At 47.5% G+C, this 22,620-nt stretch overlaps 1 protein-coding gene across 1 annotated transcript in view; it reads left to right on the plus strand.

Moving 5' to 3' along the window:
• The first annotated feature begins 5,322 nt into the window (after nt 1-5,322).
• The window catches only part of LOC119446253 (uncharacterized), a 422,545-nt gene continuing 405,247 nt past the window's right edge, over nt 5,323-22,620 (plus strand). The window contains exon 1 of the mRNA XM_049664025.1: nt 5,323-6,075. The gene's annotated coding sequence lies outside the window, so the exon portion shown is untranslated. The remainder of the gene's footprint in view (nt 6,076-22,620) is intronic.

Here is a 22,620-nt window from a genome sequence, read left to right on the forward strand (position 1 = left end):
GAGCACTTGTAAAAAAAAAACAGTTTCGTTCCCAACTGGCACACGACGAAGGTCTATATCTACAGCAGCCTAGAAGCTATACGTGTCAGCGGCTGATTAGTATAGAGGCCTTGCCACCTAGTTGATGGTTGCACGTGCTTCATGGCGTCCCAGAAGCGAGTCCAGGAGCAAAACCCGGAGGGCGTCCTGTATTCGGCTAAGTTTGAATGTTACGCTATATTTTTCAGAACGAAACTGAAAGCATGTGACGAAAATGCTTGAAAGCTGTGCTGCCGTTCTCTTGACATCGTCGCTTTTAGAATTGTATGCTGCACAGTAAAGAATGGCAAGTATTACTGTATGTGGACATTTTTTTCTATATATAGGTTCTCTGCGCTGAAAAAAAAAAGATTTTTCTCTCAACCTTCCCGGTTATTTCCTAGCCATTACATCGCTAAACCAGACACCATCAGTGATGATGATGATGATGATGATGATGATGATGATGATGATGATTTAATCGCATCCCCTTTGAAACGGGGCGGTGACAAAGAGTCACCTAGCCTGCTTGATTTAAGCAGGTATGCTATACATGTTTTTTACCTAGCATTTTTGTATACATCTCCTTAATCTTTATTTTTTTCCCTTCAAGATCGACCTTGTACCGCTACCCATGACTGTAAAAGATCCGGTCGTATCAGTCTCTTCCCTGCCTTTTTTCCACCAGTACACTAAACGTCTGTTGCTTATCTCGACTGCTGACCGTGACTGATCAAAATCCGTGACCTCACCGCCATCTGGTGCGAGAACTTCAGGACAGCGTCACCTCCATTCTCCCGTTTGTCAAACTTTTCTGTCTTACTGTGTCTCCTCTCACGGTGACAGTATATATATATATTTTTTCAATTTTGTTTTGTATTAAAGAAGGCCAACTTACTAAAATAGCTCAAATAATTTCTCTCTTTAGTGTGCCATTTAAAGCAGACGACAGCGGTATGTTCGTCTGCCCAACGCACAACAAGTTCGTCTTGGCTGTGCCTGATATCAATGTGCATGTTCGTATACTCCGCGCTCCCCGGAGAATGAACTAATGTCCACTGCCTGCAATAATCAGTTGGGAGCCGAACGCGCTAACTACCGCTCTATCACGCAAGTTTGTGGAGTTTGGCAGCTTGTCAGCGGTCTGTCAGCGGCGCCACGCGGACTGGTGGCGTCTGTTCGCGTATCTCGAAGGCCACCACAGCTAGCAATCTATGCAGTAGGTGAGGACGGTGTTGTGTGCATTGTATATAAGCGGTAATCCTTGAGAAAATGATGGTGTCTGCAGTGAGTAACCGCTGCTTTCGCAGTACTAAATATATTCAGAGACGAAGAAATCATTTTTTTGTTTGTCTTGTTTGCCACGGACTAAAGAGATCGCTTCAGCAAACAAAGACGGATAAATCCCACACAGCCCTGCAGTCGAAAGACCGGAGGGTTATATGGTTTGAGGTAATGAGGGACCTAGTCTGGAGAGCAACTCATACGCAGGACAGGTGACGACAAGTAGCTTTCAAAGTCCCCACATCTCGACAACAGTCGTACCTGATTACTCGGTTCGCAACAAACGCTGACCAATCGCAGTACTAGACAGCGGTATCGGAAGCAAGGCGCCCGTCAACATGGCGCAGCGTATGGGAAAAGTTCTCAACAGATGCGCAACTTTAGCCTCTGGTTAACTTGCGCCCAGCAGCCCCCACCCCCCGTTTTCACAGTGCTGCACGGTACTAGTGCGACAAAGCGTAGCCCTGTGATCTCATCGTGTTCTGGGCCACTGTATACGCATCACTAAAGGCTGCCGGAGGAGGAGCTGCGACTGCTTGGCGCCGTCTGAGCGGCGACTGCTGCTGCTAAGCCCGAGTCGAAAGAAAAAGAGTTGTTCAACGGTCAAGGCTTGAAACCCGGAGCGTAGCACAATGGCAACCCCTTTATTCTCTCAAGAACTTTCCACATCCTCCCTTCTGTCGTTTTTTTTTTTTTTTTTTTTTTTATGTGAGCTCCCTCTCTCCCCCCCCCCCTCCTCCCTCGCTCCAACGTCGCGGGTTTTCTTGTCGTCTGCTATATTGCTGAAGGCGGACGAACGAGTGACGAAAAACGGAAGGCCGCCCCCTTTCAAACCAGCTCTCGCTTTTCACCGCGTTTTGCCCGTGCTTCTTCGCACTGAAAGAACGCGGAATAAAGAGATGTCGGGAATTGTTCGCATTATTTTCGTTCGTCTTTCTTTCTTTTCTTCTGCAGGGCCGTCGGTTGCAGCATTGAAAGAGCGTGAGTTGAACAATCGCCTGCTCGTTTGACGAGTCGAGTGTCGCTTCTTCTTTCTGTCTGTCTTCTTTTTTCATCACGGCGAGCTCTCCCGAGGCTTTATGTTATTTCTGGAGATTCTTCGCTTTCAATCTGGTTATTCGTCACTTCTAAACTTTCGTAGCCGCTGCTCTTCACCGTGATTTAGTTTTCTCTCTCTCTTCTCTCCCTATGCTTCTCTCTCTCTCTCTCTCTTTTTTTTTTTTTTTTTTTTTTTAAAGCAGGATCTTTGAGGCCGCTAAAGTGCCCGCGCCTTCTTGAAAATGCCTTATTCTGTGGAAACTTGACTACGCAGAGCACCGCTCATTTTTCTTTGCGGTGACTTCTGTTTTCTGAGAAATCTTTCATTCTGGCTTCACTTTTTCGGGCAAACGATATCATTGCGGAATCGACAGTGGAAATAAACCTTTGTGTAGAAAGTGTGAACTTCGCGACACAATTTGTGCGGAGCTTTCGATATGTATGTACGGAGAGCGTTGGTGCCGCTGTCTGTCTGTCTGTCTGTCTGTCTGTCTGTCTGAAGCGACAGACAGACAGACAGACAGACAGACAGACAGACAGACAGACAGACAGACAGACAGACAGACAGACAGACAGACAGACAGACAGACAGACAGACAGACAGACAGACAGACAGACAGACAGACAGACAGACAGACAAGACAAGACAGACAGACAGACAGACAGACAGACAGACAGACAGACAGACAGACAGACAGACAGACAGACAGACAGACAGACAGACAGACAGACAGACAGACAGACAAGACAAGACAGACAGACAGACAGACAGACAGACAGACAGACAGACAGACAGACAGACAGACAGACAGACAGACAGACAGACAGACAGACAGACAGACAGACAGACAGACAGACAGACAGACAGACAGACAAGACAGACAGACAGACAGACAAGACAAGACAGACAGACAGACAGACAGACAGACAGACAGACAGACAGACAGACAGACAGACAGACAGACAGACAGACAGACAGACAGACAGACAGACAGACAGACAGACAGACAGACAGACAGACAGAAGACAGACAGACAGACAGACAGACAGACAGACAGACAGACAGACAGACAGACAGACAGACAGACAGACAGACAGACAGACAGACAGACAGACAGACAGACAGACAGACAGACAGACAGACAGACAGACAGACAGACAGACAGACAGCGGCACCAACGCTCTCCGTACATACATATAGAAAGCTCCACACAAATTGTGTCGCCAAGGTGCGGCACGGTTGTGTGAAACGGCGCGGTTGCGGCAGGTTGCGTGAAAATTCTGACTCGCTAAAAGCTACAACAGGCTGCACCTTCGCCTTGCAGTGTAACACATTTGGCTGCTAACCTCTGTTTGGTAGAGCCTGTTTGGTAGTACAGTCGAACACGGATATATAGAATCGGAAGGGGATCATAATAAAAGTTCGATATATAGGAAATTCAATATATCAAATAAAAGTTTTATACATAAACTGTCAAGGGGATTTTACAGCTGCTCCATATGTACAATAATTCGTTATACGTGGGTTCGATATATCCGGGTTCGGCTGTATTCTCTAAGTCTCCACCTCGTGGACATGTCCATTTCGTTGCTGCCGAAGTTCTGATTGCTGGACTGGGTGTATACGCGTCAGGAGACAGGCGGCCCCAGCCAATCGGCACTGCTCAGGATCATTTTTAGTTTACCCACTCTGCGGTATGTATAATCTATGGCCGCATCTAACCTCTTTCACGCCATCTTGGGGCCTGCGCCACTGGGTATGTGCCGAAATAGACAAGTTGAGCCATTGAATATGTGCAACTGCGCATGTCACACTAGGTACACGTGAACATTCTAGGCCCATATCCTACATTGGCTATCCGGGCGCCTGATAGTGAAGCAGAACAAGAGGCAAGAAGTGACGAAGGCGGCATCAAAAGCAGCCGAATGTAAAGTAAGAAGGGAAGTGAACAGAATGGGACCAGAACGTGCATTGCGCGAGGAGCGTTGAGCTATAAAGAAGTGAGGGAGAAGTCGGCTACACAGATAGGAAGAAAAATTGGCAATACGGTGGGCCGCTATATAGATTGCTTCAATGCTAATCGCATTAACAGTCGACATTCATTGTGAGATGTCTTCTCTCAGGATATATTTCTTTTTAATTCTTTCCTGGCCATCTTGATGGTTCACAGCTACCCGCACGTCCTATTCTATAAGTAGGTTAGCGGATGACGTGAACTATGCGCACATACATCAAACTAGACCGATATGCGACGCGGTAACCATCTGCCTATCCTCCTCGTTCAACACTTCGCTTTCGCCTCTTCTCTCATCTTGCCAGTGCTCCTTCGAACTCCCCAAAGGCTCTAGAGATGGCGCCACTGACTAGCTTTCTGATGTTTCGTCCGGCGTTTTAGGTTGGATGCCCAAGGCCAGCGGAGTGCCTCTAGGCGCGGATAACGGTGCCGAAAAGTTTTCTTTAAGCACAAGAGTTTATCACCCCAAATTTTGTGTAAAAGCTGTTTTATTGGAAGAGCGCAATGTTCAGAAAAACAATAAATGCAAGAATGCCTCAAGTACCGAAGACTTGGCGCACATACGTCTCAATCAAAGAATGGAACCCACCACAGGCGAAAGTTGGTTCTTTTGATGCGGCGTCCAGGCATCACATGATTGCAATTTACGATTGTCACATTTCGAAAAGCTAAGAGATGGAAAACTTAATGTGCGCATACGCGGTCACGGTGGCAAATGCACATTTTGTTTTTATTTTTGAACTCCTGCGGTGGGTCAGCGTCGTCTGCTTGAACCCGCCGGAAACGCGTCTGCAATCGCACGCGCAGACGACGCGTGCAGACGACGCGCGGGCGCTTCTCTCCCTCTGTTTCCGCAACCGTTTATTCTCTCTCTCTCTCTTGTCTCTCTCTCTCTCGCGCGCGAAAAACGACCGCAGCGCCGCGGCTCCCACAGCTATGGCGGCATTCGCGCGCCACCCGCGAGTCGTATTCGAACGCAGACAGATGCGACTCGCACGTTGCCCATAGAGGCGCGTATCCTGTGCTGGCGTCGTCGGGCGCACTGACGCGCAGTCGCGCGCTGGCGGAGTTTGCGCTCCAGTGTCGGTTTCTTAATACCGGCGACAACTGCGCTGGGGCTGTAACTGTGCATTCCAGTGTTTTGCGTGGATTCGTGCGTCCCTAGTGCGCGGATCGACCGCACGTGCGTGGTGGTTCCGAGGAGTGCGTGTGTTTGTTTACGTTACGGCGTCATGCGAGCTTGACTTCGCTGGGCGCTCGAGGAGCGCTTTCGCCTGCATCTGCACGTCTTCATTTCCGATTGTGGATAACCCTTTTTTTCTTCTTCGTCGTCGTGTTCACGGCGAGAAGCGACGGCGGTGTTTGTGCAGTGATTCGCAGCAGCGGCCGAGTGCGCGCGCTTGTTGCTAAGGGTGGTCGACCGACCGACGTCGTCTGCTACGAGCTGTCAACGGCGGCGTTGTTTGTCGTCTGCTCGCAGGCCGTCGGCGGCGTAGAGGTGTGATTCGCGTCGTGTAGTCAGTCGTTCGCTGTGGAATTGTGAAGTGACAAACAAGTCGCGGCCTACACTTAAAAGTAAAGAATGCGCGGTAACTTCGGAGAGGTTTCGCCTTTCGTGTCAATCCGTGTTCGCCTGAGGATTACAATGCCCATCGTGACCGCTCTTCGGTGCCCAGACCACGACGTCGACTGAGGTTTGCCCGTTCATCGCAGCTCAACGGTAAGTGCCGTTCCACAGCGTTACCCGGTTTCGAACTTTGTCGGAAGATGTCCTTTGTGATGCTGCTATCACTCGTTGACACAAGTGCTCCTTGCCCAAAGGACACACAAGGGAAGCGGGATGAACACAGAACAGAGTCTAAATAGGTTTCCAATTTGGTACACGTTTTCTTCCTCGCCTCTTTGATTGAAAAAAGTGTGGTTAATACTACAGTGTGCTAGTATATCATATTCTAGTTAACTGCTGTTAATACCATGACACCACCATGTTTGCACTGCGGCCTGGGTGGATATGTGACTTCTCTATTTATTATGTCTACCATGCAATTTATTTATCTATTTATTTATTTATTCTTCCTCTGCGGTCCCGAATAATTGCGAGCTTGAATCTCGCAGTTCTCAGTCCCGAAAGTCGATATCGTGAGTGTGTTGTGCGTGGTTTCGGACTAACAGTTATCGATTTACTACCAACACTGCCTTGCGCAGGCGTCGGCTATGCTGCAAGACAATGAAATGTGGATTTGCGGAACTACGCACACCCCTAGGATAAAGCTAATTAGCACACAACAACCGAATACCAATTACACACGCGCGACGAAGGTCATTTGGCATTCTCGTGCAATCAGCTGTCCGCGACGCGCGTTGCAATCATGTCATCCAATTAAGTGATTTCCGAGCTAACTTAATTGTGTCTCTGCCGAAGGCCGTATATTATTGGGGAACGAATATTGCGACCATGATAGCTGTTTTTTTTTCTTTTTTGTTTGAATTTTTGGTAAGGGGTAATTTCCGACAGGAGCTATAATACGGGACAAGCGGGAACATATACTATATCGCAGGGGGCGATTGTCAACACAGATCACTTTACTGTCAGTTATGAGAATTTTGGGTTTTGAACGCTGAAATGTATTTACGAAACTGGTGAAATTAGCAAGATTAAATTAGATTAAAGTAAGACTAAATTAAAAAAAAAAAGAAAACTGATATCTGTAAGCTGTACTTGAGAGTGAATTCGTGTCGGGTAAACTTGACCTTTGGCTTATTGCTTTAAGCTATACAACTGAATTCTACGACTGTGACGAGCACAGAACTCGCGGAAGGTAACAAATGCATGTCGATATTCAGAGCTTTGACCTATTATATCAGTAGCGTTTTACAGAATTTCGTTGTCTTGCTTTCGTAGCGAGATTTTGCAGGATGCTACTCGTAATAGTTCAAACCAATGGAAATAGACACCTTATGTCAACAAATTTATGTAGAGTGCAAAGTATTTATCGATATTCCTCGCTTTGACCTATTGAAGGGGCAGAATGTTGACCAAAATTCAATAACTAGCGTTTTTTTTTTTTTTTTTTTTTTGCGAAGTTACGCAGTTCTAAACTTGCCGTTTCGATTTCGTGAAGTTACGCGATTTCACTGCGCGAAGCAGTAATGTTTATTTAAATTCTGAGGTTTTACGTGTCAAAACCACGATCTCATTATAAGGCATGCCGTAGTGGCGGACTCCGGATAAATTTCGGCCACCTGGGGTTCTTTAACGTGCACCCAATGCACCGGGTACACGGGCGTTTCTGCATTTCGCCGCCCCCATCGAAATTCGGCCGCCGTGGCCGGGATTCCACGGCGAGTAACCACGGCGAGTAAGCAGTAATGTCCCCAAAGGAAACCAAGTTTGGGCGTCTGTAATGGTATATAAACGTCATGTTGTACTGTAACCCTCGAGTTGCATACTTTAATCCTGTAATGCCCAACGTAAAATTCAGTTTTGTCACGGGAAACTTAATGCATGTAGCATATAGTAGCATTTTTGATACACTGTAGAGATATTTCAGTTGTGGATAGTTCATCAAACCAATTAATCATGAATTAATTACAGTGCTAATTATGTTCTTACTCAAATAACATGAATTTTTTTTTCAAATGCACTATTCATGACCAGGAATAAAGGTAAGAAAGTTGTAATTTTCCTTGATCTGGAACTGTGTTTGGTCATTGCAGGGTTAAATCGTTAATTTGGGCCGTTTAAGAGAGATGTGGAGATAATATTTGTCGCAGAGGGAGTCGAAGAACCGAAGATGAGACACGCAATATTTTAGGGTCGTGAGGTAATTAGGTAATAACGGGTTAGGTAATTCAAGGTCAAGTGAGAAGCGGTCGTTCGCACCATATCGCAGTGATTCTCAGCGTCGCTCTCGCGAATGCAGCTTTTAGCTGTCGGATATCAACTAACAATGAAGTGTTGTCGCCTCAATTTCTCGCCACCGACTTCGTCACCGTTGTCGACGCCCTGCAGTCGTCATGCTGCTTTACGCAGTGAATGTCCTCAAGGAACACTGAAATAAAATAAAAAGTTACTTTACACTGGTAAAATATTCTTTCATATTATCACTTATTTCACAAAAAAGGAGGCGTTTTATCGCTCGGGAAAACAAATATCAAACTTTCTATTTTTTTTTTATTTCCTGGAACTCCGTGCCGTAACCTCAGTGTCGATACCTCAAATGTGAAGCCACATATTTCAGTGTATCTTTTTTGTTTTTCTTTAGGGCGTTTGGGAGCAGGAAAAGCTCTGGAAACCTGCTAGGATGACTAGTTCGATTCCTTTGTAATGAAGTGTGGCCCTTTCCTTCCTTGTCATTTTCTGTGACGTCACGTAGAGTTGAGGTAACTTGGGGGCGGTGTCGTCACTCGTCTTTATGGTTTTCGGCGTCTTGTATGGTTTATCATTTGCTTCCTTTCGCAGTAATATTAGTCGGTTTGCAGATGCACAAGCGTGATTGTAAGTTCAACTCAGTGTACCCTTTTAATGTTAAGGATGTCACAGGTGTCATTACGCATATTTTTTGTATTTTTCGTGTATGGTGTAACACGTGAGGTGCAAATTTTAAACTGTTATCATGGACAGGTTAAGAGAGATAAGAAGATAAGATTTGGCATCTCGGTGTCATCTTTTGTAACAACCGCCGCAGAGGTTCAGGAGCTATGTCGTTCTGATGCCTAAATACGAGGTGGTGGGCTCGATTTCAAGCTGCGGAGGCCTCATTTCGATGGGTGTAGAATACAAAGACGCTCGTATACCTAAATTTAGGTGCATGTTAAAAAAACGTAAAAAAGAAAAACAGGTGGTCATATTGAGTTCGGAGCCCTTCCACTACGGTGTATCTCGTAGCCACAGAGTTTCATCTGTGCTTAAAACCCACGAATCAATAAATTTATGCATTCCTTTTGAGCTCGAACCATAACTATACAATCATCACTCACATAGAATTTTACATTTTCTATTGAGCGTTACAAAGTGCGCTAAAATCGGTTCGGTGTATTTATCTAACGAGATCATATCTCCACCTCCGGTGCCTTTGAAAACGGAAAGCTAAAGGCAAGCCCTTATCCAAGAGCCGCTGAAAGTGATTGCCTCTATTTACCAGATAGCTTCGGGTGGGAGGCAGAAGGAATGCGCGGCCCGTGCACATACCATTGTTCTTCTCTCGAATTCCTTTGTCGGTACGGCCGCACGTAGCACTCGTGGGGGAGGTCGTCGCGCGAAAAGGTCGCGCGTGCCATCGTTTAAACGTGTCAACAAACTCGAGTAGCAGTGGCTGTGACGTCGCGCTGTATACGCTCGCTATCTGCAGGCCTTCTTATCAGCCCCTTTATCTCTCACGGTGCGCAAGAGACAAACCGATTGCGACCGTTGTCCAGCAGACGATATACGACCGGTCGAGTACATAGCGTGTGACGTCGTCTGCTTCTCAGCTTGCGGACTTTTGGTATCGTCTGTTTCGGTATCGTCTGCACGCCGCGCTACCTCGTTGCTTCAAACGACGCACTCATCCAGATTGCGCCGTGGTTCGTCGTTATCCTGCTTTCGTCCATCCTAATACGTTGCAGAGCTTCGGTGTACAGCCCTGCACGCGACTGTCCCTTCCAGAAGTCGCAGTGCGACGCGCGAGTGGCAGCTGCTTTTAGCTTCGACGTCGTCTGCTTCTCCACCGCCGATTTTTGACGTCGTCCGCTTGCGGGCGACGCATGTCGTTCATCAAACGGCCATATGCCACTCCGCCGTTCGCGGCACCTGCTCTTGCGTCGGCGCGTCGGGATGGCTTCCTGCAAGCAATAAAACGGCTAGTGTGGGACAACGTTCTGCCTTTCGGCTGCTGGCGTGAGTGTTCTGCGCACAAATGCTAGAGGGTTCCTGCTGCGCAGCTGCGTGTATACCACACCGTGGTGCTAGCGCAGTGGTGCAGTACAGTTGGCTGAGCGAGCCGGACAGTTAACTTAAAGCTGTACGGGTGATCATTTTTAAGTTTTACGGGAATTAAAAAAAAAATCGCCTGCTGCAGATAACACAGTTCTGGTCCTGGAGCTGAATTATTCAGAGAGGGACATTAGTTACACGAGAGATCGAAACACATATTCAAATACTTTACAATTCAGTAATTAACTTTCTTAATTAATTAAATTACGGCACATATTGCAATTTACGAATTGTGGCTGGCAAGTTTGCAAGGCGTATCCACTTGGAATGAATTTTCAGGGCACCAGTTTAGAGATATGCGCCATCAAACTCGCCGTAAAAGTGCAGTGTTGTTCCACTTACTTTTTTAATAAAACGCTCTTTTATGCATTGAACCACAAGTAACTGGAACGCCCATGTATTTCGTCCCACATTTTGGGAAATAATATCTCCAAACTGGTGTCATCCTGGAGATTAATTTCAAGTGGGTAGGTCTTGCAAGCTCACCGGCTACAATTCGTAAATTGCAGTATGTGCCAAAAATAATTAAGCAGTTAATTACCGTTTTCTTGTTAATTGTATGAATATGTCTTCCGCTTTCTCATGCCAGTGATGTCCGTCTCTTGCAATAATTCAGCACAAGGGCAAGAATTTTGCTGTCTGCCACAGGCGACTTTTTTTTTTTTTTCAATTCCGAAAAGCTTAAAAATGATTACCCCGTATGGTGTTGACGCTGATATGCATCTGTGCTTCGCTAGCTGATTGATTGTTGGGAGCCTGCAGAAGCTAAACCTATTGCAGTATACTCGGCACCGAAACTTTACGCGTGCAGGCAGATTAGAGAGAGAGAGAGAGAAACATAAGGGAAAGGCAGGAAGGTTAACCAGGCTGATCCCGGTAGGCTACCCTGCACTGGGGAAGGGGGAGAAGGGATTGAAAGAGGAGAAGGAAGAGAGAAGTTCACACCTTGCACATTTACGCAGTCAAGCGTCCATCGCTGAGTTTCGTCACAGGCGGTCATACAGGCTTGTGCGCTTCAAAAAACGCAGCAGCGCCTTGGTAGTAGCCCTGTACACAGCAGACGCACGAGGCCACGGGCTCAAGATCTTGTTCTCCGTAAAAGGCCTGTCGTCTAAGTGCCCCAAAGCAATCCGAAGGGTAATCCTCTCTTCTTCGTATCTGGGGCAGTCACATAAGAGATGTCTGGCAGTTTCCTCAGCACCACTTGTGCTGCAGTTGGCACTGTCTGACATTCCAATTAGGAATGAATAGGAGTTTGCAAAAGAAACTCCTATTCGCAGGCGGCACGGTAAGGTTTCTTCTTGTCGTTTAAAACCGGGTAAAAGTTGTAATTGCATCTGTGGGTCCATGGCATATAGGCGCCTGTTGGTAAACTCTGGTGTATTCCATTTTCTCAGAGTGGTAGTATGGGCAAGACTGCTGAGGTGCCGCGCTGCATCCGTTATTGACAATGGTATTGAGATTCTTTCATATTCGTCATGTGCCTCACGGGCAGCTTTGTCGGCACATTCATTACCGGTGATGTTGCGGTGCCCAGGTAGCCACTGAAATACAATGTCGTGGCCTCTGATCACCGCTTGATGGTATCGTAATCGTATCTCTGTTACCAATTGTTCATGTGGGCTGCGGTACAGAGCTAATAAAAGTGACTGTAGGGCTGCCTTTGAATCACAGAATATAGCCCAATTATTTGGGGATTGTTCGTGCACATAAAGCAATGCGCTACGGAGGGCGGCAAGTTCACACCCTGTCGATGTTGTGACGTGGCTGATCTTGAACTTCTTACAGAATGATGCCGGCGGAATAATTACCGCACCAGTAGAGCTGTTCAGAGTCGAAGAGCCATCTTCACAAATGTATAATCTATAAATGTATAAATGCAGGCAGACTAAATCAGTAGAACACTACGTTGATCGTGCACAGCATAGTATATACAGGTAGCAGATCCGAAATCCAGGCTGCCGTGCCTACATTCAGGAGATATTCCATTTCTCAGGGAAATTATGTTGGGAGGCTAGTTGGTAAGACGTTATTTGGGAACTTGAACTGCGTTAGGGATGAGACACCGACGTAGAAGAAGACGGGACGAACGCAGTCCTGTCTGCGTTCATTCGGTCTCCTACCTCGGTGTCTCGTCCCTAGCGCACTTCAAGTTCCCAAATAACCCACTTCTCAGATCGGCGCCCCCAGTAAACTTTTGATGCCGACTGCACTTCCTTAAGGCTAATAAAGGGCGAGGGCATATTTTTAGAAAACTGCATACTTTTTTTGTACTTTTTTTTTCAGCGTTCCTACAACGACTTTCGTGCGAGGTAGCTTTGATGGAGCACATATAATATCTTTTCCGTTTGCTCCCAAAATGCATCGTGAGAGAATCCTCAGGGTTAGAGATGCGGCTAGCCAGTAAAACTTATCCCATCTCGAAGTAAGCTCTATTGACTTCGCGACTGCGCGTATGCCACATTTAAAGCGAGACTTTCCGGTCAAACTCTCCCGGACTTTGCTGACCGTGGCTGCTTCTGTTGCTGCTATTGTTTTGCTGAATAGAATCCCACGCAAGACAGTATTCATATATCTTATAACGAATCGGCTTATATGTATAGCCATCAGTTGACTGTGTACTGTCACCGCAGATGAATGCCGACTGCATTCTTTGAGGAATCGCGCGATGAAACAACAAAAGGTGCGTTGATATTCTGTCTGCAACAAATAAACGCCCTTCGAGTTCACCACTCCTTCATTCTAGCGAAGCTTTCTACGACCAAGTGCGTCTGTTGGGTCGGTTTCTCAGCGAGCAAACGTGGGCCGATCAAGCACGTTCCAAGCTTAGTAGCACCCCATCATACATGTATAACTTAGCAATGTGGTTACTTGGGATAGTGGGTGAGGCATCTTCGAGGGTGTACAGCGAAACGGTATCAACAGCGACAAAAAGGCAGGCACGGACGAGCGTTGTAAACGTGTCTTCTTCTTTTTTATCTTTGTGCCCTGTTGCTACCGTTGCGCTCTACACCCTCGAAGACCCCCATGAGAACGCTGTATCCGCTTGCATGTCCACCGAGATCACGGACGTTGTTGTCTGTGCAACACGCGAAGCGACATAACTTATATATATATATATATATATATATATATATATATATATATATATATATATATATATATATATCGTGGAGTTTACCGTCCTGCAAACGCCATATGAATCGACGGCGTATTTCGGGTCTCTGGATTAATTTTCACCACCTGGGGTTCTTTGTCGTGCACTCAATTAGCATGGCACACGCGCGATTTTACCTGGAAACGAACCCGCGACCTCGCGTGTTCATCTGCGGAACTCCGTAGCTATATACTGAGCAGCCGCGTCGGATCGACATATAGTTTCGTATACGCCATAGTTGGAGCGTACTGCGGTTATTGCTTGCCGCTTGAGAAATAGCTCCTGTTTAGAGAGCTTAAATGTGTCTCATCCCAAGAGCAGACCTCGTTACACAGTATAAAAAAGTATTTCTGCGTCAAAGTTGTAGCCGTAATCCAAGGAATGCTAAGAACACCTGTGGCATTCACACATCAAGGCATGCTACATACAACGAAATGCCGCAACCGGGTGATAGAAGCTGTCGGGAGGTCGTTCATGACGTTTAGGAACGTCGTGCGTGGACTCTACCACTCAGAGCGCACTGTTCGAGCTTATATGCCGTGACATAAATCAAATTAAGCGAGAAGAAAGGGCTCGAGTTTTTGTTAGAACAACCATCAGAAGCAACCGAAAATGAGGCCAGATAAAGTTTAGGGGAAAGTGAATTGTTGTTTAATTTAAATGTAGATATAATAAGGTAACGGCAAATGAAAGTGGTCTAAAAGATAACTTACCGCCCAAACTACATCCTTAGCATTACGCATGCGGTATACTTTACCAATTCAGGCACCGCGGCGCGGCCACTCCCTTGTACACTTTCTTGGGTATTCGTCTTTGTGTGCAAGGTTTGCCCAGGGAGTGTTAGCCAGCGCCGCTCAAGGCCAAGGTGGTGGATCGGAAACATCCTTTTAACCGCGGCAGTATAGTTAACTGCGTGCTGATAAGCAGTTGCTTTAATAATTAGGTATTTATAACCGTACGATGGCGCAGGAGGTGAACGCGTTTGCCGACATCGCGCGTCACTTAGCTATATAGCAAATGAATGAGCTCGTTTGACACCGAACCGTAAACAACTAATGGATAAACATATAAATAAATAAATAGATAGATAGATAGATAGATAGATAGATAGATAGATAGATAGATAGATAGATAGATAGATAGATAGATAGATAGATAGATAGATAGATAGATAGATAGATAGATAGATAGATAGATAGATAGATAGATAGATAGATAGATAGATAGATGTAATGTCAGTAGCCCTGCTGTTCCATTCGCGCAATAACTAAATTCCGGAAGCGGCATATCAGGAGACAGACCGAAAGTCTCGTGTACACTCAGAAGGTAACGTGCATGGTCCTGAATTTGGTCCCGTTTGTGAGGAAAAAAAAAAAAGGAAGGAAAAGAAAAACTAAACAAAACAAATGCTTATCCTTTCGACTGTTTCCTCCCTGTCAACAGCTTTCATTAGTTCTTTACTTTTTTTTTCTATATGTTTGTTAATGGCCGGCAACCGGCGACCGCTTGTGCCACAATGCGCGGACTTTCCGCCTTCCTGTCCGCAGCTATATAGACGCGGCGCGCTGCCGCGCGAACGCTTTTTATTCGCACGGGTGTTGACCAAACGAGCGACGCCGGACAGTTTCTCACGGCACGGAATACGGCCCTAGGGCTGCAGGTAGCACTGGGGACAGGCCGGCCGGACCTCCTCGTCGCCGTTGCGTTGTACGCGGGAAGTCGTACGCGTATACGCATGTACATACGTATGCAACGTGCGAGGAGCGTATCACGTTGATCGCCGCCCTGATAAGGAGAGGGTTCTATAGTGTACGTGGCGTACCGCAGCTCGCACGCTGAATGGATAGGGATGAAAACAAGCGTGTGTAATCTATGAAAGAAAGAAAGAAAGAAAGATAAAAGAAAGAAAGAAAATGCTGATTTGGTGTGTCGCGCTTAGGTAATGAACCCTTTGTGTAATCTGTCTGGCGTTAACGGGAAATTAAAGGGGTCCCCTGGAAGGAAATCCGCATGGTCGGAGGAAAAGTGATGAGAAAATTATAATGAGAAAAAGATAACGAAGAAAGAAAATGAAGTGCCAGCAGAGAGGGTATTGATAGTCGTCCCGTATATAGCCGGCGGGCTGTCTCGTGGAAGTTCGTCGCCGTCGATGTGTTAGTTGTTGAAATGTAATCACATTACCGATTGGTTTGCTAGCAGTTCACGCTGTGTTATCTAATCTATAAAGAAACACTGACGACAAATACGAAGTCGGTCTCTCCTGAATGATTCCTGAACGAAAGAAGGATATAGCTCGTGGCTTGTTTTCTTTTGTTTCTTTTCGTTTTGTTTGGCTCACTTTTCACTGCGTTTGTGCGGTCCCTTCTACAGTACCTGTATATGTTAAACTACGTTCTATCCAATAAACCTTTCAAACGGTATACTCCCCAGTTTTCTCGTCAATGTCCTGTATTTTTGGTTTCTTCGCCGTTTATATGTACGTATACCAACTGCACTTCGCTGAACAGAATAATGAAGTCGTCTTCGAATCTGACAGCTTCGTTGCATTATAAACATCCGCGGTGTCTTCGTTTGACCGCCGTTTGAACAATGAGTTGGAAAAATATGAATGGACGGCTTTTTTTTTTTTTTTTTCTCACCGTGTGTCTTTCTCGAGTGCGTGCTAGCTCTGATGTGTCAGAAAGATAAAGCACCCTCGAAAAAAAAAAAAACGAAAAGAAAAAGAACGGTTAACCCGTCTTCGCTCCGCAGCTCGTGAGTAACGGCTCGTCCCATGGGTTTTATATGCGCGCGTGCTCTGTTGACCTTGCGCGTCAGGTTACTTCGTCGGCAAACTTCTTCGAGAAGAAACAAGCCAAAGAAAACCCGGGCCCCATTTAAAACGAACGTCACCGGGTCGTAGAGTCATTCAGCTGCGGCTCCGAAAGACCTGGCGTTATGGCGCGGCACTTCGAACAACACCTTGTCTCCATCCTCCATCGCCGTTACTTGCTTCTTTTATTATTATTTTTTCTCTCTTACTCTTCTTTCTCTCTCCCCTTTCCTTCACTTCGACGTCCGCGCTCATGCCACAACCACTCCGTTCGACCCAGAAAAAATTATTAATAAAAAAAGAAGCGGTTGATGGAACACTTCGCATCGAATGGTTCGCTCGTACACACACACAAACCCCCGAGGGTATCTTTCCCTCCTTCTCCTACCTGTGCTCTTGGCGTAAGTTGTGGAAAGGAGGTTTCTTCTCACGAGAGAAGGTGCTGCCTTCTGACGGGGCACTTGATGCTGTTCGGCCGTGCGCCCGCTGGAATAAAAAAGTTTAACGAAACAAAACAAAATTACCGCCCCCTTTAAAGCTTGCGCAATTTTGCTCTTTCGCTTCTTCCATCATCTGCTCGATTCCCGTTCTTTTCCGCCCTGGCCGTATCCCGACGGCCGTACATACCACTTTTATTTATTTGTTTCTTTTGACCGACGTCAATTGAGAGGAGAGGAAGTGAGTGCGCGACGTTTTATGTGCGGGATGTGCCGCCGTCTCCTGTGTGGTCAATACGGTGCAGTGTGCGGAAAGCTGACAGAGCCGGCGTCGACTACTAATCGCGAAGGTGGGGTTACCGGCTGTCTGTCACGAGCGGCGCAAAGTAATATGCAGTGCGCGATGCAAAATAATATGCAGATCTCAACGCGCACGTTCTAATCTACGTCAGGCGAAGCTTTCCTGAAGCAGTTTATCTAAATGTTATACTAGTAAGTTTTCCTTCTATGTTTGCGTATGCACCGCGAAGGTGACTACTTATGCAATATTTATGTTTATTCTCTGCACCGTTCGCAAGGTGTGTCGAAAATTCGAGAACCAGTTCGTGCCAGTTCGCACTGTGCGGACGTCGACATGTCATGAGTACGAAGACGATTTTTTTTATTGACAAAGGGAGAACGGGTGAGGGGTAGTGTATGCAAATAGGAGTACGCGACGCAAGAAACAGTGGTAAGGCTGACTGTTATTCGACAGTTTCTTTCCTGCGTATCTGGCCAAATAGAAAGTGGTGCGCACGCGAAGTGACGTGATGTGACGTGACGCGCACGCCACTCGTCTCAAAGCGTTGGCACGAAACAAGTACACGCATGCTATTCTGGCCTAACGGTCAGAGCATTAGCATCGGCCTATTGTGCTGGGAGACCAATGATCGATCCTTCCATCGAATGCGTAATTCAGTTACTTCCTGTTCTTGAGTTATTCGGCAAGAAAACAACAGCAGCAGCAACGGCCAATAGAGGGCGGCATGATTTTTAAAGAAGGCTTCGCTTTAGAAATGTTAAAGAATAAAATAAACCGAGGCAAAAGGTCACAGCGCGTTACTGATCTACGCTGATGGTTCCTTCCCTATATTGGCTTGATGACCTACATCCACGGCTTCGAATTAATTAAAGTGTGGCGTTTTAACGTCTAGAAGCTACACATCAGGCTATGAGGGACGCCATAGTGGCGGGGTTTCCGGTTTAACTTTGACTTCCAGGGGGTTCTTTCAACGTGCACCCAAAGTGCGGTATGTACGAGTTTTCTTGACTTACAGCTCCCACTGGAGTGCGAGTGGTTCCGGTACTCGAACCCGGGACCACTTGCTCAGCCGTAGTCACAGCCCGTAGCCACTCACTGACACACCGCAGCTTGTAAGCACTAGGCCAGCTTTCATCTCATCTGCGTGCTGTATAATGATCAAGATATACAGATCGACGAGACGACAGCAAAGACGTCGTCGGCCAAAAACGCACCATAGCAGCGCGCCGATCTACACGAGAAATAAGAGAAGCGTCAGGAAAGAGACGTAGATCGTCGCGCTGCTAACCAAATATGCAACATTGCAAGCATGTCCGTTCATCCACCCTACTGGTCTTCTCCTAACATCCCGAAGTGTCATCTTCACAAAATAGACCCATCCTTGAAGCTACAAGTTGGTTGGTAACAACTTTATTGATAGTCCTGCAGAGCTTTTGCCGACGGGGCCTTAGGTCTCCCACGTGGGGACGTCGAGGTGTTGCCTCGCCACAAGTGCCATCAAACATTTCCCGCTCTGAGGCGACAGTATTGTGCCGCCTCTGGCTCGGGGTGGCATTTACAAAGGCCTATACTCGTTCCGCATTGGAATGGGGGATACGCCCATGTGCGACTCTTGTGGAACCAGAGAAACGGTTCAACACGTCTTATGTCTCTGTCCCCATGTTCGACGGCGAGCGTGTAACTCTCCGGACGGCATCGAACCCTCTCGACGTTAGACCATTTTCGGAAATGAAGATCCTTAGACCATGGCCGTATGCGTCGATAGCACAGAAAGCCACGCAAGCGTTGTTACGATACCTCAAGTCGACAGGTTTCGGCGCCGTCTGTAGACTTGGTGCGAAGCTTCAAATATGCGCGAAACTGTACTCTCTCTCTTCTTTCTCTCTCTTTTCATCTCTATACCCCCTTCCCCCTAGTGCAGGGTAGCTAACCGGACGTGCGTCTGGCTAACCTCCCTGCCTTTCTTCTCTTCTATTTCACTCTCTCTCTCTGTCTCTTGCCAACCGCAGTGTTATATGCACGCGAAGCGTTGAAAATCAATCAATTGCGAGATTAGGCGATGGTTTATACGCTATATAGCTCTTGCTCACACCAGTTCTGCACGCTTTTTGTGTGGACAGGTCGCGTATAAGAGAGAAAAGTGGAGGAAGGAGGCGGGGGTGTCGTGTGAGAAGAGATAGGGAGATACAGAACGCCTGAAACAAAACGAAACTATACAAAAGTAGCGCGCGCGACACCGGGGCACGTAAAATGAAGGAAGTGCGAGAGGTCTAGCTAAACAGTTGGCGGAGGGAGGAGGTTAGGGGAGAGAGAAGCAAACGAGCGTTTCGCAGCAGTTCCCGCTGCGGCGCCAAATGTCGGCCAAGAGCCGAGAGCGCGACGACGTCGTGCCCCGACGGAATTTCTTTGACATCGCGGCGGTTCCCTGGAGCGCGCGCATGGGCTCTCGGCGGGCGCGTGTGCGTCGCCCGCAGTGATGATGACGGCCTTATTCTTTTTCTCGCGACCTCGGTTCGCGGTTGCCGTCGCCGCGAGATATATATTCTGGAAGGCAGGGTTGGATAACTATTTGTGTGCGCTTTTGCGTACTTTTGCGATTCCTCTTGTATTTGTTCTTTTGCTTCATTGCCGTCTCTTTCTCTCTCTCTCTCTCTCTCGGCAACGCCGGCGATGAGCTGCAAGGAAGGAAGCGCAGGACGTGTTGAGAGCGGGGGACGTGTCGACTGTGCGGGGGAGGGGGGGGGGGAGGGGTGATCGAGCGAGTAGGATACCGGAAGGTCTTCCGTCCCCAGGCTGCGAGGTACGTCGTTGATGCCCCTGAGCCGTATAAGAGACACGGAGCACTATATATCCAAAAAAGGCGCTATAGCTCGAACGACTGCCTTCAAGGCTTTCCTTTCAGTTTCCCCGTTCCCTGTATTCGCGGTGTTTATATTTCATCTATTTCAAATGACGATGATTGTTGGGTCTCGGAGGATAACACGCGGAGCTGCGATCGAGACGCCTTTAGTGTGACGTGGGAGATTGCGGACTAATGTTGAACACCCGGGATGTCCTTAACGTGCGCCCGAACCACGGTATACACGAGCGCTTTCTTGCTAGCTTGCTGGCTTTCTTCTTTTTTTGTGTGTGAATTTCTAATCGTTTCCCTCGGAATGTGTCGTCCGGGGGCAGGGAATCGAACTCACGACCTCGTATTTAGCAGCTGAACGCCGCGTACCCAATGAACCGCTTCGGATTACTTCGTGTTTCGATTAAAGCGAGCGCATCGTGGGGCTTCCTTACAAGCACCAGCTTCTTGCGAGAACCATCTGGCCTCATCCTCACTGGGCCGCGTCTGTCCAAGTTTGAAGGAACCTTGGAAGCAAGGGCGCGCGTCACGGTAGCCGGGGGAGTGTATGGGCGACCTGGAGGAATAGCCACAGGCTGAACAGAAAAAAAAAAAAAATTATGGTGAGCATATAGGCCCACTGTCGACGCTTGTTACTCGCGTTACCTCTTTCTTTTCTGTACTGCTATTATATGGGCTGCTGTGGAGAGATTGTGGTAAAGAGTACCTCAGCTACTCCATTTTTCTGTGTTATCCAGCAAGAAATACAAGAATACATGCTAATGCTAAAATAACTAAATCTATAAAAATGAAAATGAGGCTAATAAAGACAGGAAAAATAAATGTGCTTTGTTTGCAGGGAACATCCTCGACTGTGTCATGTGGGAAAATCGCTTAAGTATATGCCCCTGAGCTGCGTACGAAAAATACGCCGGTGAAATAGTTAAAGGGTGCCGACACGCCGTTTCCGACTTCTCTCTCTCTTTCTATTTCTTCTTTTTTTTTGCCATATGAATGAACGTTCTCGGCCTCGAAATAGAAGTACCTGGCAAGCCTCAGAGCACGCCAAATAATTTACTGTAACAGCTTTTCTACGAGCCAGTTTCGGTTTAGTTTCCCCCAATGCGTCTATTATAAATATGTGTCACGGCGTCATGACGCAGAAGATGATCACGTAGGAATGCGGGAAACCGCGCCGTTCTGCATTCATTCCGTCTCTTTAGGTCGACTGCTGTGATGCTACATCTGACCGCGCATGCAACGAGCAGCAGCTGATCGAAACTTTGAATTCGATGCTGTGTGCCCGAGCTTCGGGAGGAATGTGATAGTTCGCAAATTACGTGTCCCGTAAACATTTGTGGCCGATTGTACGTCCCGTAGCATCACAGGGGGGGATATATAAGGCGCCGTTGCGAAGTGCTCCGCGGATTAAGTTTGACCACCCAACTTCCGGTTTCTGTAAGAGGGGCACCTAATCCTCTTATACGAGCACTTTTGTAATTCCTCCCCACATCTGAATTCGGCCGCCGCGGCCGGGTATCGATCCCTCGACCTCGTGCGGGGCATCAGGACGTCACGCATACTCAATGAGCCACCGTGTATACTGCATAACACGTATCACTACAGAGTTAGAATGTGAAAATAGCGCTATAAAGAGACGGGCATGAAAGAACAGGACAGGACGCACGCGCGAGCGCTTTGTGCGTATACCCTTGTGGATCCGAGTTACAGCGTGTTTCAAGCACAAACAGCCTCCAAGCGAGCAGCACATATAAGGGGGGGGGGGGGGGGGGGGGTCGTTAAACCTTCCAGCATCCTCGCGGCGGTGTAACGTCTGTTCCTTTTCGCTCTTGCCCGAGAATTTCGTTAGAGGAGCACATGACACAAAGCAAAGAAAAAACAACAACAAAAACAGCAGAAAGACAACAAAATGCGCGCAACTCGTGAGCCGCCGCGAGCAGTGTGACGCGCGCCCGAAAGAAAAGAATGCGCGATCGTGACCGCGATGTGCAACGGAGCCGCGGTGTCACGACGGGTGTCCTCCTAGTCGTCGTGTTACGTTACAAGTCGAGCAACGACGCGACACTTGACGCCTGCCCTGCCGCCGGGCGAGGTTGTCTCTCGAGCGGGTGTTAAAACCCATTCGCCGCCGAGCGCGCCTTCGCAGTTTGGGATGTTTCAAAGGGCGGCCCGAACAAAAGGACGGCTGCGCGCGCGTGCGAGTGCCTGAAACGCCGAGAGTTGCCCAAATGCGCACGAACCTTAACGCGCGTTCGCGAAGAAGAGAATTAGGGACGCGTCTGTCTTTTGACGTGGGCGGTCGGTCGGTCGTTCGTTCGTTCGTTCGTTCGAGGCGTCGTGGCTCGTGCGAATGGCCGAGAATGTATATACGTGTACGGACACGTGCCCGCGAAAGGCGTCAGAAGAAAAGAAGATGCGGTTTGCTTGGTTGTTTCTTTTGTTTTTGTTATTTCTGTAGGGTTAGGCTTAACGAGACACGCGCCCCATTCTTTCTCGGCGGTGCGCGCACTCAAGCGGCAAACTCGAGGAACAAAACAGTTTTTGCTCGGCCGTGGCCTTCGAGATCACCACCGCTGCGCCGATGATCTTGAAGGTTACGGCTTGCTGTAACGGCCATTGTGCTGTTGGTCGCTGAGCACTATATATTTGAGATGTCACTGAGAACATCTGTACTTTATTCACGGAATGAAACGCGCAACAGAGCTATTTTGAATATCAAGCTGCTATTGTTGT

This window comes from Dermacentor silvarum, chromosome 3 (assembly GCF_013339745.2).
Source record: "Dermacentor silvarum isolate Dsil-2018 chromosome 3, BIME_Dsil_1.4, whole genome shotgun sequence".
Taxonomy (NCBI): Eukaryota; Metazoa; Arthropoda; class Arachnida; order Ixodida; family Ixodidae; genus Dermacentor; species Dermacentor silvarum.